The sequence below is a fragment of the Leucopleurus acutus genome (assembly GCF_964270905.1).
Source record: "Leucopleurus acutus genome assembly, chromosome: 7".
Lineage (NCBI taxonomy): Eukaryota > Metazoa > Chordata > Mammalia > Artiodactyla > Delphinidae > Leucopleurus > Leucopleurus acutus.
Genome location: NC_139150.1, coordinates 80,241,602 through 80,257,489, shown reverse-complemented (window position 1 = coordinate 80,257,489; position 15,888 = coordinate 80,241,602).

Here is a 15,888-nt window from a genome sequence, read left to right as displayed (position 1 = left end):
CAGGGAAAGAGTAAACCTCAGTTGCCCACTTGCGCATAACATGATCAGTCCTGCCGCAGGGGAACAAATGGGGCTCTGTGATCCCACAAACATCCTTCAGCCTCACAGAGTTGGAAGAATTCTCCCACACATTTTCTGTTCAGTCAATTATTTCTGCTTATCCTTCGAGGCACAGCTTAAAGTTTATCCCCTCAGGCTTCCCTGGTGGCGCAGTGGTTGAGAGTCCGCCTGCCGATGCAGGGGATGTAGGTTTGTGCCCCGGTCCGGGAAGATCCCACATGCCGCAGAGCGGCTGGGCCTGTGAGCCATGGCCGCTGAGCCTGCGTGTCCGGAGCCTGTGCTCTGCAATGGGAGAGGCCACAACAGTGAGAGGCCCGCGTACCGCAAAAAAAAAAAAAAAAAAAAGTTTATCCCCTCTGAGAAGCCCTTCTTCATCTGGTAGTCAGGACTCTTAGTTGAAAACACCACAAACCTATTCCAAAGAGATTGTTGAAATAGAAAATTTGTTGGTAGGATGTTATCTCATGTAACTTTGGGAAGTTCAAGGGCAGTTGGGCTCCAGGAACACAAATGCTGCCTGAAATTTCTGTCTGTATCTCATTGCATGTCACTACCAGAGAGGAACTGCCTCTGTTTCCTTCTTTCTTTTTTCTTTTCTTTCTTTCTTTCTTTCTTTCTCTCTCTCTCTCTCTCTCTCTCTCTCTCCCTCTCTCCCTCTCTCCCTCTCTCCCCCTCCCCCTCCCCCTCCCCCCTCCCTCTCTCTCTCTTTCTTTCTTTCTTTCTTTCTTTCTTTCTTTCTTATCTTTATTGGAGTATAATTGTTTTACATTGGTGTGTGTTTTCTTATTTCTGATTTGAAAAATCTGGAGAATAATCTTCTGGCCAATCAGCAGTGGCCATGCCAGCAGGGTCACATGCCATAGACAGGCCTTTGGGGCCCACACTTACATTTCAGGGTGGTTCCCAGAGACAGGGCCACAGTTTCCATATCTGTAAAGTAGGGAATTAGGTCTTTCTGTGTGGTGTTCTGGCACATTGCTCAGGCTTAACCTTTGTGATTCCTCATCATGTGAGTGGAAGCCTGGGAGGGGAGGGTCACTGAGGAGAAGCTTGGCTGAGCTCTGCCACTTGGGTCTAAGAGGGGCTTCCCACTTAGGGCAGAGACTTAGATGTCACCAATATCCACTCTTCCTACACTAAGTGAACTACTAATTTGCAGCTTAATACGTGGCCAACCAGATAAAATAATATTTCCCAGTCTTTTTGCACTAGCATGGCCAAGAGACTACATTTTAGCCAATGGGTTGTGTGTACATCTTAGGGAAGCATCGTCAGATGCAGTAGAGTGCCCCTTCCCCGTCTCTGTGGGCTGAGTGTAGACATGATGGTTGGAATTGAAGCGGCTATTCGGACATTGGGGTGGAAACTGATAAGGATAGCAGAGTATAATATAAAAGGAACATGAAGTTAGCATACTACATAGGTCTGTGTGTGAGAGAAATTAACTTCTATCTGTTTAAGCCACTGTTATTTTGGCTTTTTGGTCTCTCACAGCCAGACTTAATCCTATACCAACCCTATGCAGGTGGGAAACAAGTTTCTATTGTCAATAGCCATAGAAGGGCCTTACAGGTGACCTCTCAGTCCCTGCTACCTGCAGACATATCAGCAACAATTCCTGCCCAGGTTCCCATTTCAGTGGTCCAGGGAATGCTGGTTCCTGTCCTCCCTGCCCCCACTTTCCTCCCAGTGTGTGTTTTCCCACCGAGCATTTCCTGCTCCAGCTGCCTGCCCTGGAGCAGGAATCTGAGTCTGTGTGACCCTGCTGCTGCCTGCCAGGCCCCTCTCCACACTCTTCTGCCCACCACCTCCACCACTACCAAAAGGCTCCTCCTGTAAGCTTTGGCCAAGAGCGGGTATCTGACATATACCACAGGCTGGGATCTCTGTCTATGGTGGGATTTCCCAATGCTACGTGTCCCTGTGGGCCATTGTGTGAGTGCCTGTGAGCTGTATGTGTCCAATGTCAACATATTTAACAACCAGTCAGAATGGACGTTGACCAAAAGAGAAGAGCAGGGTCTGGACATGATCCTGCTATGGTGGCCAGGGTGCAGGGGAACACTTAAGGGCTTGGGGCAGCACCTGTTGTCAACAATTATAGACCTGGTTCAGTACTGTAATAAGCAGTCAGATGTATGATGAATACCACCTGAATATCAGCCATGATAGTGTCGACATGTGGCGGGGGCGGTCTGTGTGTGTGTGTGTGTGAGTGAGATTTGGGGTGCTGGTACAGCCCAGGGAGAAAACTATGAGGGGTGTGGGACCCTCCCAAAGGCTGTTCGAGGCTGGGCCTTGCAGTGGCAGAGGGTACAGATTTCACTTAGGTTCTTGACCTCAGTGACAGGCCAGGCTGGGGCACACAGGAGCACTGCATAGAGCCCTGGGGACAGGGACTGACTCTCAGGGTCATGACCCCCTCGAGAAGGCAGAAGATGCCTGGGACCTCTAGGGGAACATGTGACAGGGTTGAGGAGCATCAGAGTGATGGAGAGGACATCAGATTCAGAGTAGGGAGGACAGCAAAATTCCCCCCTATGCCAGCCTCTTCCCCAGGATCCCCACAGACACTGACCTGCTTGGCCAGGTTGTGCTGAATCTTTTATTTCATGTCACATCCTCTCCATGCCCACCACGGTTCTCCAGCCTGAAGCTTCATGGCTCAAGGGGCTCCTGTGGGGTTAGCATTTGCCATCGTTCATGATCTGGATGTCCTGTCTTTTTTCTAGGATCACAGCAGACAAGGATGAGGCTACCTCCTCAGGAACCGTAATGTACCCTTCAGGAACCCTGGCCCAGTCCAGACCCCCTGCTGAGCTCTGCCCACCCACCCAGTGTACAGTGCGGGGGAGGTCCCAGGGCTCCCTGGGCATATCCTTCTACAGCTTTTCCCTCTGTACACCCTCCCCTGGGGCGGTTTCAGCTTCCTGGGCTTTCAACCACCTCTGCATGCTGTTGGCCACAAATCTGTCTCTGGCCTGGACCTCTGTCTTAGACTCCAGGCCTGTTCATGTGATTGTCCATTGTACATCGCCGCTGGGTTGTCCCAGAGGCTCCACTGGCCACGAACATCATCACCTCACAAACCTGCCACGCACACCCTGCCCCCTGCCACATGACACCCAAGCCTACAAGTTAGAAACCAGCATGTTGCTCTTGCTTCCTTCCTGCCTGTCAACCCCTCACATCCAATCTCACAGCTTGTCGATTCTACTCCCAATGTAGCCATGAGCCTTTAATTATCATGATTGTTTTCCAAGTTAGGACACTGTCCATCTGTCTAGAGTATTGCAGCTTCCAAAGACTTTCTTGTCTTCTGTGTTCTCACTTAGCTCTGGCCGGCTCAAGGTCTTATGAATGAAGAAATGAGACCAAATAGGAGATCCGATGTACCAAGGTCATGTTCTGGCCCTGCTTGCTCTAGACTCATTTCTTGCCTCTCCCCCATTCTCCTTTAAATGAGAATGTCCTCCACCATACCCACCTTCTTATATTTCCTCAAATATAAACTTTCTTTCCCTTCTAGATCTTTCCAAACTCATTTCTCTACTTGGAATTACCTTCCCTTGTTTCTTCTTTTTCCTACCTAGTTTCTACTTATCCCTCAGGGCTGAGCTGAGGTGTCGCCTCCCCTGGGAAGTCTTCCCTGCCTTGTCCTTGCCTGGTACCCACAGTACCCTGTGCGCCCTCATCTGGGCCTTTAGCATTCTGTGCTGCTGTTGGCTGACCTTCAGCTTGGCTTCCCCCTTAGACTGACTGTTTGCCCCAGGAGCCGGTAATGCTGTCTAGCTTATTATGCCCTGTTGTATCCCCAGTGCCCGGCACACAGTAGGTGTTCAATAAATAATTGTTGACTGGAGGAATAAATGAACAAATAAGGTCACCTAGTCAGTCGGGGGCAGAACAAGGAAAAGAGCCCAGAGTTTCTACCCGAACCCTGAACCCCCAACCAGTGGGGCTTTCTGCTTGGAACCATGTGCCTTCTTTTGATTTATACTTGCACTCACTCTGTTACGGGCAAATGTTGGAGGACTCTTCCCAGGCCAAGTGTGAGTGAAGGAAGAAGCAGGTCAAGACCTGCTCCTTTCAGACTCATATGCACCACAGATGGGGCCCACCCAAGCCAACCCAGGGGAAGGTGGGGGGGTGGACTTACATGCGAGCCAAGCAGAGCTTGCATTCACTGTCATACGTGACCCCGTCAGTGCCACAAACTGGGTCATATATCTAGGGGCAGACTGGAGATTCTGCCATGTGCTCACAGATGGGCTGTGGAAGAGAGGAAGGGGGAGGCGCTCAGGGATTCGGAGGCAGAGAGGAGGGAACTGGGGGCTCTGCTTGCAGCCAGGCGGGGATCTCCACGGAGGAGCCAGATTCAAGAAGGCCCCAGTGTGGGTCCAAAGAGCATGAAACCAACCACTCAGGGCCCTTTGGCACGTTTGCTTATGTGTGTGTACACGACCGTGGACCGTGGGTGTGTACGTAAGTGTGTACCTATATCTGCTGAGCCCAAGTATGCGGGCATCCAGGTGAGTGCCTGTCTTTATGGGCTCACACACTCCTCACGGGGTCTAATAGAACCCTGCTGCTGGTCCTATTGAGGACCCCGGGAGACGGAACCACCCATCATTCCTAGGAGGCCCCGCCTCCCTGGGGGCTCCTGAACTCACCCTGGCCCGCATGACCTATCAGGCCCCTAGTATGAGAAGGCTGGAGAAATGGGACTTAATTGAAGCTCATCCTGAAAGGGTTTGAAGCCAGCCCTGAGGTCAGGGTCAGAATTGGGTCAGAACTAGGATTGGGGTCTGGGGTAGGGATATGGTGAGGGGGGCAGTGCCCTGCAGCAGTGAAGGCCCCAGGCCTGAGAGACCTGAGCTCTGCACTGATTAGCCGTGAATCTTTGGCAAAGCGGGTGGGCCTGCTCAGCCTGGAAGGGCTAACCTGGGGAGCATGCATGCTCAGGAGGCCACCCTGGCCACTGCGGAGCCATTGAAGTTGTATGAGCAGGAGTGTAAAGAAGAAGAAGCCCAGTTTCCCAGCATGGATGAGAGGGCTCCCCTCTGCAGAAGGAAGGCCAGATCAGCAGCCCTGAGGCCAGAACTGCAAGCAGCTGCCTTAGCATTCTTGAGAAAATGAACTTTGCTACCGACACTGGCACTTCTGAAAGGCAAAGAAGCAAGAATTAGGTGATACTGGCTCTAGGCCCCAGGTCCAGGGGCCTGAGGACAGCTTCTTTGGGGCATCTGTCCAGCCACCACCCCATCTGGAATTCCTCAAGGAAAGGTAGTGAGTCACCAGAGAGGGGCTCCCAGAAAGCTCATGTGACCTTGTATTATAAGAACTGAGACAGAAAGTCTAGAATTAGGGAGATCAAAGTCCAGCCTGTTCGTTATTAGTTAGATCCCACTGGGATTGTTATATTCCATATAATAGCAATGAAAATAATTCAGTTACTGTGTACCAGGCCATGACAACACGTGATCTTGACTGCTATTCACAGCTTTCTCAAGCCTGTGTAACAGGCAGGAGAGGAAGCAGTGGTCTGCGACCCCCAGAGGCACTCATTTCCTCAGCTGCCAGGAGTATTGGCTGCTCACGGCTCTGCCTGGGAATTACCCTCAGAGAATGGAGTTGCCTTGCCCAAGGTCGCATTCCCTACCCAGAAACAGCTCGCATCCAACAGCGTGATGTGGGTACAACGGTCTGAACTACTCCTCTCTACTCAGAATGATGCTAATGGGCCATCCCAGCTCTACTACATCACAGTCAACATCCCTCATCCCTCATAGGTGTTACCCCGTGAGCACTCCCCAGAGTCTGCTTCCCGGGAAACTTGACCAACTCATGAAAGAGGCTCACAGGTAAAGCAACACAGTTTGTTAAGGGCAGAGCTTGGATTTGCACATGGATCTGTCACTCCACACACGCAGTCATGCCCCATGGCCCCTTGAGTTCTGGACGAACTTCTTACAGGACATGAGCAAATTGTGATGTGACTGGCGAGTGTGACAGGTGGATGAGGGAACGGGATCTGTATTTAAGACCACAGGTGTAAGAAAAGGTATCCATGTAAGTTGAAGAAGGGCAGGCTGCTTCCTGAAGTCTCTGAAGGGCTGTCATGGGGCCATGGGAGAGATGAGCTATTCTCAGCCTCACAGGGCAGAGCTCATCTGCGTGAGGAGGCTGCAAAGAAGCAGGTGTGGGTTCCAGAATTTTCTCTCAGTGGGAGCTGTGCCTTAATGAAGGAGGCTGTCTCCAGAAGTGGAGAGCTCTCTATCCCTAGAGGTGGGCGAGGCGCTGTGGTTTTAGCTTTTCCTGGAGATGCTATTACAAGAGATTTCCAAGGCAGAGAGGAAGAAGGGAACCAAAACTGACCTCTGATGCACTGTTGAAGTGTCAACATGCAAATCTACCCTTGTCACCACACTGCTCAAAACCCTTCCATGTCATAATCACCCAAACTGGAAATTATCCAAATGTCCATCAACAGGCGAATGGATAAACTGTGATACACAGTACAGTACAATACAACTCAACAATGAAAAGCCAATAGGGCTTCCCTGGTGGTGCAGTGGTTAAGAATCAGCCTGCCAGTGCAGGGGACACAGGTTCGAGCCCTGGTCCGGGAAGATCCCACATGCCACGGAGCATCTAAGCCCGTGCACCACAACTACTGAGCCTGTGCTCTAGAGCCTGCGAGCCACAACTACTGAAGCCCGCATGCCTAGAGCCCGTGCTTCACAACAAGAGAAGGCACCACAGCAAGAAGCCCGCGCACCGCAACAAAGAGTAGCCCCCGCTCGCTGCAACTAGAGAAAGCCCGCGTGCAGCAACAAAGACCCAACGAAGCCATAAATTAATTAATTAATAAACCCCAACAATCCAATAACTGATAACATGCAACACCATGGCTGAATCTCAAAAACACGCCTAAGAAGCCAGACACAAAAGACTCCACACTGTATGGTTTCATCTGTGTGACATTCTAGAGCAGGCAAACTAATGTATGGTGGAAAAAAGTCAGAGCTGTGGTTACCTCTGGGGCAGGGGTGGGGTAGGGGCAGGGATTGACTGACATGAAGGAAATTTCTGGAATGATGGGACTGTTCTGTATCTTGGTAAGGGTCTGGGTTACACAGGTATATGCCTCATCAAAACTCATTGAATAGGGGCTTCCCTGGTGGCGCAGTGGTTGAGAGTCCGCCTGCCGATGCAGGGGACACGGGTTTGTGCCCCGGTCCGGGAAGATCCCACATGCCGCGGAGCGGCTGGGCCCGTGAGCCATGGCCGCTGAGGCTGTGCGTCCGGAGCCTGCGCTCCGCAAAAGGGGGGGGCCACAGCGGTGAGAGGCCCGCGTACTGCAAAAAAAAAAAAAAAAACCTCATTGAATAGGATTCATTGAGTGATAAGACTTGTACCTTTCATGGTGCATAATTGTTAGCGGGGGAGAAAAAGCATTAAAAAAATGATAATAAAGCCCTTCCAAGGCTCCCTATTGTGACCACTAAGCCTCTTCATCTTATGTTTAGGGCACCGCGTGAGCTGACCCCAAACTTCCCCTGGGCTCACTTCCTCGTACACCTCCCCATGCCCCTATGCCCCCGCCATTCCTCTCTGCTCACTCTTCTGGAACAAGCTCTGTGTTGGCTTATGCTGGTCCCTCTGCCTGAAATGTCCCTATTCTCCTTCTCCTCCTATTGAGTCAGACCCTCCTTTCAAGACACAGACCACCTCCCAGTGAAGTATTCCCTGATATCCCCCAGGGCTTCCTGAGCAGGCCTGGACTTAGGCTTCTGTTTTAGTCCGTTTGGGCTGCTATAACAAAAATAGCATAAACTGGGTGGCTTATCAACAAACGTTTATTACTCATACTTTTGGAGACCGGAAGTCTAAGGTCATGGTGCCGGCAAACTTGGTGTCTGGCAAGAACCCTCTTCCTGGTTAGTAGTCGGTGCCTTCTCACTGTGTCCTCACGTGGTGAAGGGGTGAAGGAGCTCTCTGGGGCCTCGTTTATAAGGGCACCAATCCCATTCATGTGGACTCTGGCTTCATGACCTAATCACCCCCAAAAGGTCCCACCACCCAATACTATCACCTTGGGAGTTAGAATCTCAACATATGAATTTGGGGGGGCCACAAGCAGCTAGACCCTAGTAGCTTCTTTCACACCACCATGTGCTCACCCACTCACCGGGTCACTCTTGCCGGGCCTGAGTGCCTTGGGGTTCCTTTGTCTCTGCCTCCAAGTGGCAATGCCCTTCACACAGTGAGTGTCCAGGATTTGACCACTAATGTGCATTGTGGGGGAGAAGTTCAGAACTTCTCTGGTGTCAGAGTTTCTTCCTGGATGATGTGGGAAGTTGCATTTACCCCCAGACTGCCCTTGACCTTGGCCCAGTGTGCCCCTTCCTCACACAGCCCAGGCAGGAATCTGCAATGGGCAAAAGGACTCTCTTTAGGGCAGCCTCTTCAGTGTTCCCAACAAGAGAGCTGATGATGGAATGGATGCCAGGCTGGGAGTAAGCAGGCTGTGCCAGGCCAGAGTCTGCAGACCCATTCTCTATTGTGTCAGCTCCTAGTCTATGTCCCCAGCTGGGGAAATGGGTTTGAGACTGGCCATGAGGCCAATGTCCCTGGGGTCCTGCTGGGCTTTGCTCTGTAACATCATGACTTTGTCCAGGTGTGTCCTAAATAGTCTCCCTGCTTCCCCTTTTAGTCTGTTCTCAACTTAGCAACCAGAGCAAACTTTTTAACACATAACTCTGCTCATTACACTTCAGTGTCTCCCATTTCACTCAAAGGAAAAGCCATGCCCTCACATTGACCTCCGATGCCTTACCCAATATAGTTCCCAGTTGCCTGTATCATCTCTTCTCCTATCTCTCTGCACCCTGCCCCTCACTCTCTTCTAGCCCCGCTGGCCTCCTTGCCGTACCTCAAACGCTCCAGACATGCTCCTACCTCAGGGCCTTTGCACTGCCTGTTCCCTCTGCCTGGAACCCACTTCTCTTAGATACCCCCATGGCTCACTCCTCTGCCTCCTTCAAGCTTTGCTCAAACATCAGCCTCTCAGAGAGAACTCCTCCTATTTAACATTGCAACCCCCTCTCAATCCCCATCACCCTGCCCGGTATTTTTTTCCTTAGGCTTTATCACCTTCTAACATACTGTTTAACATACATTGCACCTGTCTTGTTTATTGTTGGTTCCCCTCCCTCAAACCCCACTGGATTTAAAGACCTATCAGGACAGTTCTTTTTCTGGTGTGCTCACTGATAGGTTCTAAGGGCTCAGAACAATGCCTGATACCCAGCAGGTGCGAGACTGCAGAGGTGCCCTAGGCCCTGAGCAGGCCCCACTCCTGCGGGCATGTGTGTAGCCCAGGGCGAGGGCTCCCTTGTGCTCACAAGGCTGCTCTCAGCCCCACAACCACAGCCTGTCAGAGCAGATGGGAGCTCAGAGGACCCAGGCCAAGCTTTCTTCAGCACCCACCACCCTACAGCCACCAGACTTGCCTATCTCCCCAGAGATAAGACTTCTCTCTTCTGCCTCCCCGATCTCTAGCCCAGCAGTTGCTCAGTACAGCTTTGAACTAGAACAACCTCCTACTTTATAGCTGGAGAAACAGAGTCCCCAAGAGGGGAGGGGACTTTTGCAATTCTGGGACAGGGTTAGGATTTGAACCCAGGTTTCTTTTCTCCTAGCCCAGTGTGCAGAAAGAAGGTATATGCAGAAAACCAAGGCCTTAGAGGGTGCTCCAGGCCCTGCCTCTGCTCCACGCAAGCTCACCTACCAACACCAAGCCAGAGAATCCAGGCTCTGCCTACTCACCCCTGCCCACAAGGAAGAGGGCAGCCAAGGCCAGGGTGACCACCCACAGGCGAACAGCCATGCTGATCCTGGGCTGACGTGGCCTGAGTGAGCTGGGGCCTGGGCCAGGGACGATAGAGGCCTGTTTATAGTGCTGATCCCCACCCTTATCTTACCTGAGGCCAGATGGAGAGGCCGGAGGTGTCACCTATCTGCACCTTGGCATCTAGAAAGGGTTTGTTCTCTGCAGAGACGCTGAGCTTGTGGTGGCCTGGGGCGGGGGCTGGGGCTATGGCCAGCAGATTTTGGAAGTGAGAAAAAGTTTGGACAACTTGCAAAGCTGACTCCAGACTGAGGGCTGAAGCAAGAGGCAGAGGGAAACAAGTAGAAAGAGGAAGACAGGGGCTTTCCTGGTGGCGCAGTGGTTAAGAATCCGCCTGCCAATGCAGGGAACACGGGTTTGAGCCCTGGTCGGGGAAGATCCCATGTGCCACGGAGCAACTAAGCCCGTGCGCCACAACTACTGAGCCTGCGCTCTAGAGACCACGTGCCACAACTACTGAAGCCTGCGCTCCTAGAGCCCGTGCTCCGCAACCAGAGAAGCCACTGCAATGAGATGCCTGCGCACTGCAACAAAGAGTAGCCCCCGCTCACCGCAACTAGAGAGAAAGCCTGTGCACAGCAACGAAGACCCAACACAGGCAAAAATAAATAAATAAAATAAATAAATTTATTTAAAAAAAAGAGGAAAACAAAGAGAGACTAATTCAGAGAGACTGAGACAGAGATATCAAAAAGAAAACAAAAAAGCAGCAATTGGAAGGTGGTCAGAGGCAGAGAAAAGGGGCTGGAGTCATGGGTTCCTTTGGCCAGTGCTGACACTAACCAACTTCGTGAGCTCAGAAAAGCCGCTTTTGTTAAACTGGACCTCAGTTTACCCACCATAAAATGGGGAAGATAATTCTGGCTCTGTCTCCCTCCTAGGGCTGCTGTGAAGACGAGAGGTGGTGATAGCAGATGGGAAAACACTTTGCAGAGTATGAAATAAGGTATAAATAGAAATTATTCTTTTCATTTATTTTTATTTCTTTTTTTGCACCATGAAGAGGGTGCAACTGACAGAGGAAAAAAAAGTAAAATAAAACATATTGTAAGGAAGATGCCCTCATGCTTTGCATGTAGTCTATGTTCTTTTACATTTAAATGGGTTAAATACAGATAATATTCTGTTCAGGAAAAATCAATATCTAGGGGACTTCCTTGGTGGCGCAGTGTTTTAGAATCCGCCTGCCAATGTAGGGGACACGGGTTCGAGCCCTGGTGCAGGAAGATCCCACATGCCGCAGAGCAACTAAGCCCGTGAGCCACAACTACTGAAGCCTGCATGCCTAGAGCCCGTGCTCCACAAGAGAAGCCCCCGCTCGCCTCAACTAGAGAAAAGCCCGCGCACAGCAACGAAGACCCAACACACCCAAAATTAATTAATTAATTTTAAAATAAGAATTTAAAGAAGAAAAATCAGTATCTAAAACTTCCCCTTACTTATACAGGTATATGACTAAGATATTTGGTTATCTGTTTTCAAAGAATTTTTTTTAAATTAATTAATTTATTTTTGGCTGCATTTGCTGCACACAGGCCCTCTCCAGCTGCGGCAGGCGGGAGCCACTCTTCGCTGCCGTGCGCGGGCCTCTCACCGCGGCGGGCTTTCCCATTGCGGAGCACGGGCTCCAGGCGCGCAGGCCTCAGGAGTCGTGGCCCGCGGGCCCAGGAGCTGTGGCTCGTGGGCTCCAGAGCGCAAGCCCAGCAGTTGTAGCGCATGGGCCCAGCCGCTCCGCAGCACGTGAGATCCTCCCGGACCAGGGCCGGAACCCCTGTGTCCTGCATTGGCAGGCTGATTCCCAACCACTGCACCACCAGGGAAGCCTCAAAGAATTTCAGATTATAAAGAGAATAACAAAATTTTATTTACATATGCATTCCTCTAATTCGTTTAGATCCGTGATTTTCAGCTCCATCTGCAGATAAATTTCCCTGGGGAGAACTTTAAACTACAGATGCTGAGCCCTACTCTGAAATATTTGAATCAGTGTTTTGTTTTTTTAAAAAAAACCTTTTTACTTTGAATGATTTCAAGCCTACGAATAGGTTGTAAAAATAGTTAAATGAATTAATGGGAAGGATTCTTGTTCAAGAATAGCCCCTTTGGGGGCCACAGGCAGCCAGACAATCACCCTCACAGGCTGATAGAAGCCTGGGATCTACAGCCAAGCCCACCTGAGGTCCATAACTCAGCGTTGAGATCCTCCTGCCCCTTCTCAGGAATGCCTCTAAGGTGGAAGGACAGGTGGCAGATGTCCTTCCATTGCCCAGCTGGGCAGAGCAAATATTTAACCATGATTTCCTGCCCTAAGGTAAGAACGCCATCTCATAAAGGAAGGGGAATTTTAAAGGTCATCTAGGTTCTCTCTCCTCTTCCACTCAGACCTTCCTACAGCAGCCCCACCAAGAAGTCATTCATCCTCCAGTGATGGGGAGAAGTTTCATTGTTGGATGGGTTTTTCTTAAGGTTTGATTTCTTTTAATATTTTTAGTGAGGTATAGATGATGTAGAATGTTATATAAGTTTCAGGTGTACGACATAGTGATTCACAATTTTTAAAGTCTATACTCCACTTATAATTATTATAAAATGTTGGCTATATTCTCTGTGCTGTACAATATATCCCTGTAGCTTATTTATTTTATCCACAGTAGTTTGTACCTCTTAATCCCCTACCTGTATCATGCCACTCCCTTCCCTCTCCCCACTGGTAACCACTAGTTTGTTCTCTATATCTGTGAGTCAGTTTCTGTTTTGTTATGTTCATTAGTTTGTTTTATTTTTTAGATTGCACATATAAGTGATATCACACAGTATTTGTCTTCATTGTTGGATGGTTTTGAATGGAGCCCTTCCTCACACAAGAGATCTGCTTCCCTGTCTAGCTTCCTGTACCTGCATGAACCCCAGATGAGCACCTCCAGGCTGAGCAGGTCCAGCCCCTTGCCTGCCCCCACACTTGCTTTTGTTTTTTTTGGCTGCACGGCATGCGGGATCCTAGTTCCCCAACCAGGATCGAACGAGTGCCCCCTGCAGTGGAAGTGTGGAGTCTCAACCACTGGACCACAAGGGAAGTCCCCCCACCCTTGCATATGATGAAGCTCCTGGGTCTCTCAGCATTTCTCACCTGGTCCCCAGGTCTGTCTGCCAGTGTCCCAGGTTAGAGTGAGAAGGGGACAGAATGGAGCAAAGGAACTTGTCACCTCCCTTGTTTTGGACCTTAGACCTCTATGATTGTGGCAGGAATGGCTGCTAATGGTTTTAGCTGTTCAAGGGAACAGAAAGCTTGAATTCTGCATCCTCCAAAGTCCAGAGTAAAATCAAGGGCAGCCTGTGGGCTGCCAAGCCCACCTACCATTCCCCGCTGCCCAAGGTCTCTTTCCTCAGACAAACACCTCCTAGATTCACTCACAGTAACAAACTTCCTAATCTGTCTTCCCACCAAAGTGTGAGCCTGACTCTTATATCCAACTGCTATTGGACAACATCCCTGTGGATGTTAATGTATCCAAATAAACCTCATTCATTAATTTGAAATTCACCCATTCATTCAACAAGAGTTTACTGAGCAACTAGGTGCCCAGCTCTATGCTGAGTGTTTGGATACAGCAGGGAATAAGTCAGACACAGTTCCTGCCCTCAAGGAGCTTGTGGTTAAGTGAGTGATTGGTACTAAATGAGCAGCGGAACTGTATCATCACCGTTGGGATAAGTCCCATGAATGAGACATGCTCAGTGCTTTAGGAGGATCCAAGACTGACCTGTCCATCTGGGAAATCAGAGAAGGCCACAGGGTGAGTGGGCGGGGCAGGCTGTAGCAGAGTGGAGCAGTGTTGCAGGCAGAGGGAACAGAATGTATAAAAGCCCTGAGGCAGGAAGAAGCTTGGCACATCCAGGGAACAGAGAAGCCAGTGTAGCCAAGGTGACGTCAGTGAATAGAGAGGGGCATGAGACAAGCCTGGAACGGTCAGGGGGGCCAAATCACTGGCCCCACCTTCCAGCTGTGGAATCTGAGAGCCAAGCCTGCGGCCTTCTTTGCTTTTCCACTGAGTGTATAGGTTCTGCTTCCTCAATAGCTCTTGACGCCGTCCCTCTCCACCCAATACCATACCCTGGGCCTGGCCACCCTCATCTCTGACCTAGACTATCTTTGGCTACCTCAATAGTCTCCTAGCTCATATCCCTGCCTCCTCACCTGCCACTCCAAACCACTGCACACAGCGGCCAGGACGAGCTTCCTAACATGCAAATTGGACCAAGTCACCCCTGCCCAAAGTGCTGTAATGCTGCCCCCTGCCAGCAGGACAAAGCCCAGGCTCCTCAGCTTGTTGTTCAAGGCCCTTCAGCCTCTGATTCCAACCTACATTTTCAGCCTCATCTTTGCCCAGCCCCACTCTGGACCTACACTTCTTCAGTTCTACTGAACCCTTTGCATGATTTATTCTCTCTGCCGGCAATGCCGGGTCTCCCATCTCTATCCCCCTCAGCCCCATCTTATAAAAACCAGCTCAAATATCCCTCTCTTTTGAAACCTTTCCTATTGCCCTCCACCAGCCTGGGCAAGGTCACTGCTGTCCTCCTGAATGCCCCCCTCCCACTGCCCCTCCTTCCTCCATCAGTCTTTGCCCTGTGCTCTCGTGGCATTTGCTTGTCCACCTTGCTCATAAAGCTCTCTGGGTGCCCAGTCCTGGGCCTGGCACACAGTAGGTGCCCAGTAAATACTGAGTAACAGTTCCAAGAGGGGGCAGAAGACAGTGGGTCCAAGGACAGAGATGGTCCCAGCTTTGGAAAAGAGGGAGCAGTGGAGTGAAGGCAATTGCTATCCCCACTGGTCCCTCCATGCTCCTGGGAGGTCGTGAGAACCCTAGAGAGCCCGCTGACACATGCCAGACCCCAGGTGGCACAGCCTGGGTCAGAGTGCCTGGTGCGTCTCTGGCAAAGGGGCTGTCTCCCTCCAGCCTGAGCCAACCCCTCCCTCACTACCTTCCTGCTCTAGCTTCTCCAGGATGCAGAGAGGTACAAGGAGAGAGTTCTGGACCTTGAACTCTCTCCTTGTACCTCTCTGCATCCCAGAGATCTGAGTTTGTTCATTCCTTCAACAAATACGTATTAAGTGCCTACTATATTTCATGCACTATTCTAGTCACCAGGAATTCAGCTGTGAATAAGGTAGAGAAAGTCCCTGCCTTCCATGTGCTTATATTCTAGTGGAGTGACAGACAACAAAGAAATACAAAATGAGCACATGATATGTTATATAGAAGAGAAATTATGGTGTAAGGGGAGAATGTGACAGAAGGGGAGGAGGCTGCTTTTAGATGATGACATGTGAGCAAGAAGGAAATGTTCCTGCAGAGATCTGGGGAAGGAGCCTGCCAAGCGAAGGAATGGCGAGTGCAAAGGCCCTGGGACAGGAGCGAGCTTGGCATGCTCAGGCAGTAAGCATCAAGGAGTCCACTGTGGCTGGAGTGCAGTGACCAAAGAAGTGAGTGCCAGGAGGGGAGGGCCAGCTCGTACCTAGGTCTCAGCACAGCCACCAACTTGTTGGATGAACTTGGGTGCCTCCCTTCCTCTCTTTGGGCCTGTGCATGTGTTCCCATCTGAGAAATGGGCCCGCTGATATGTACCACCACCAGCCTGACTCCCAGGGCAGCTGTGAGGGCCCTGATGAGGAGAGTATGAGGGGAGATGTGTGCAGCCACTGTGATGCCAAGGAAGTGCCTTGAGTGGGGATTCCTAGGAGCAGAGCCGAGGCCAAGCCCTAAAAGCCCTGGGCACCTACACAAGTGCTGGGATCAACACAGTAAGGACAGAACTGCGCTCAGGCAAGGAAGCTGGTGATTCCTCCATCTCCTGCTCCAGGTCAGAGTGAAGGCCTGGGACATGCACACTGGCTGAGCTGACACACCCCA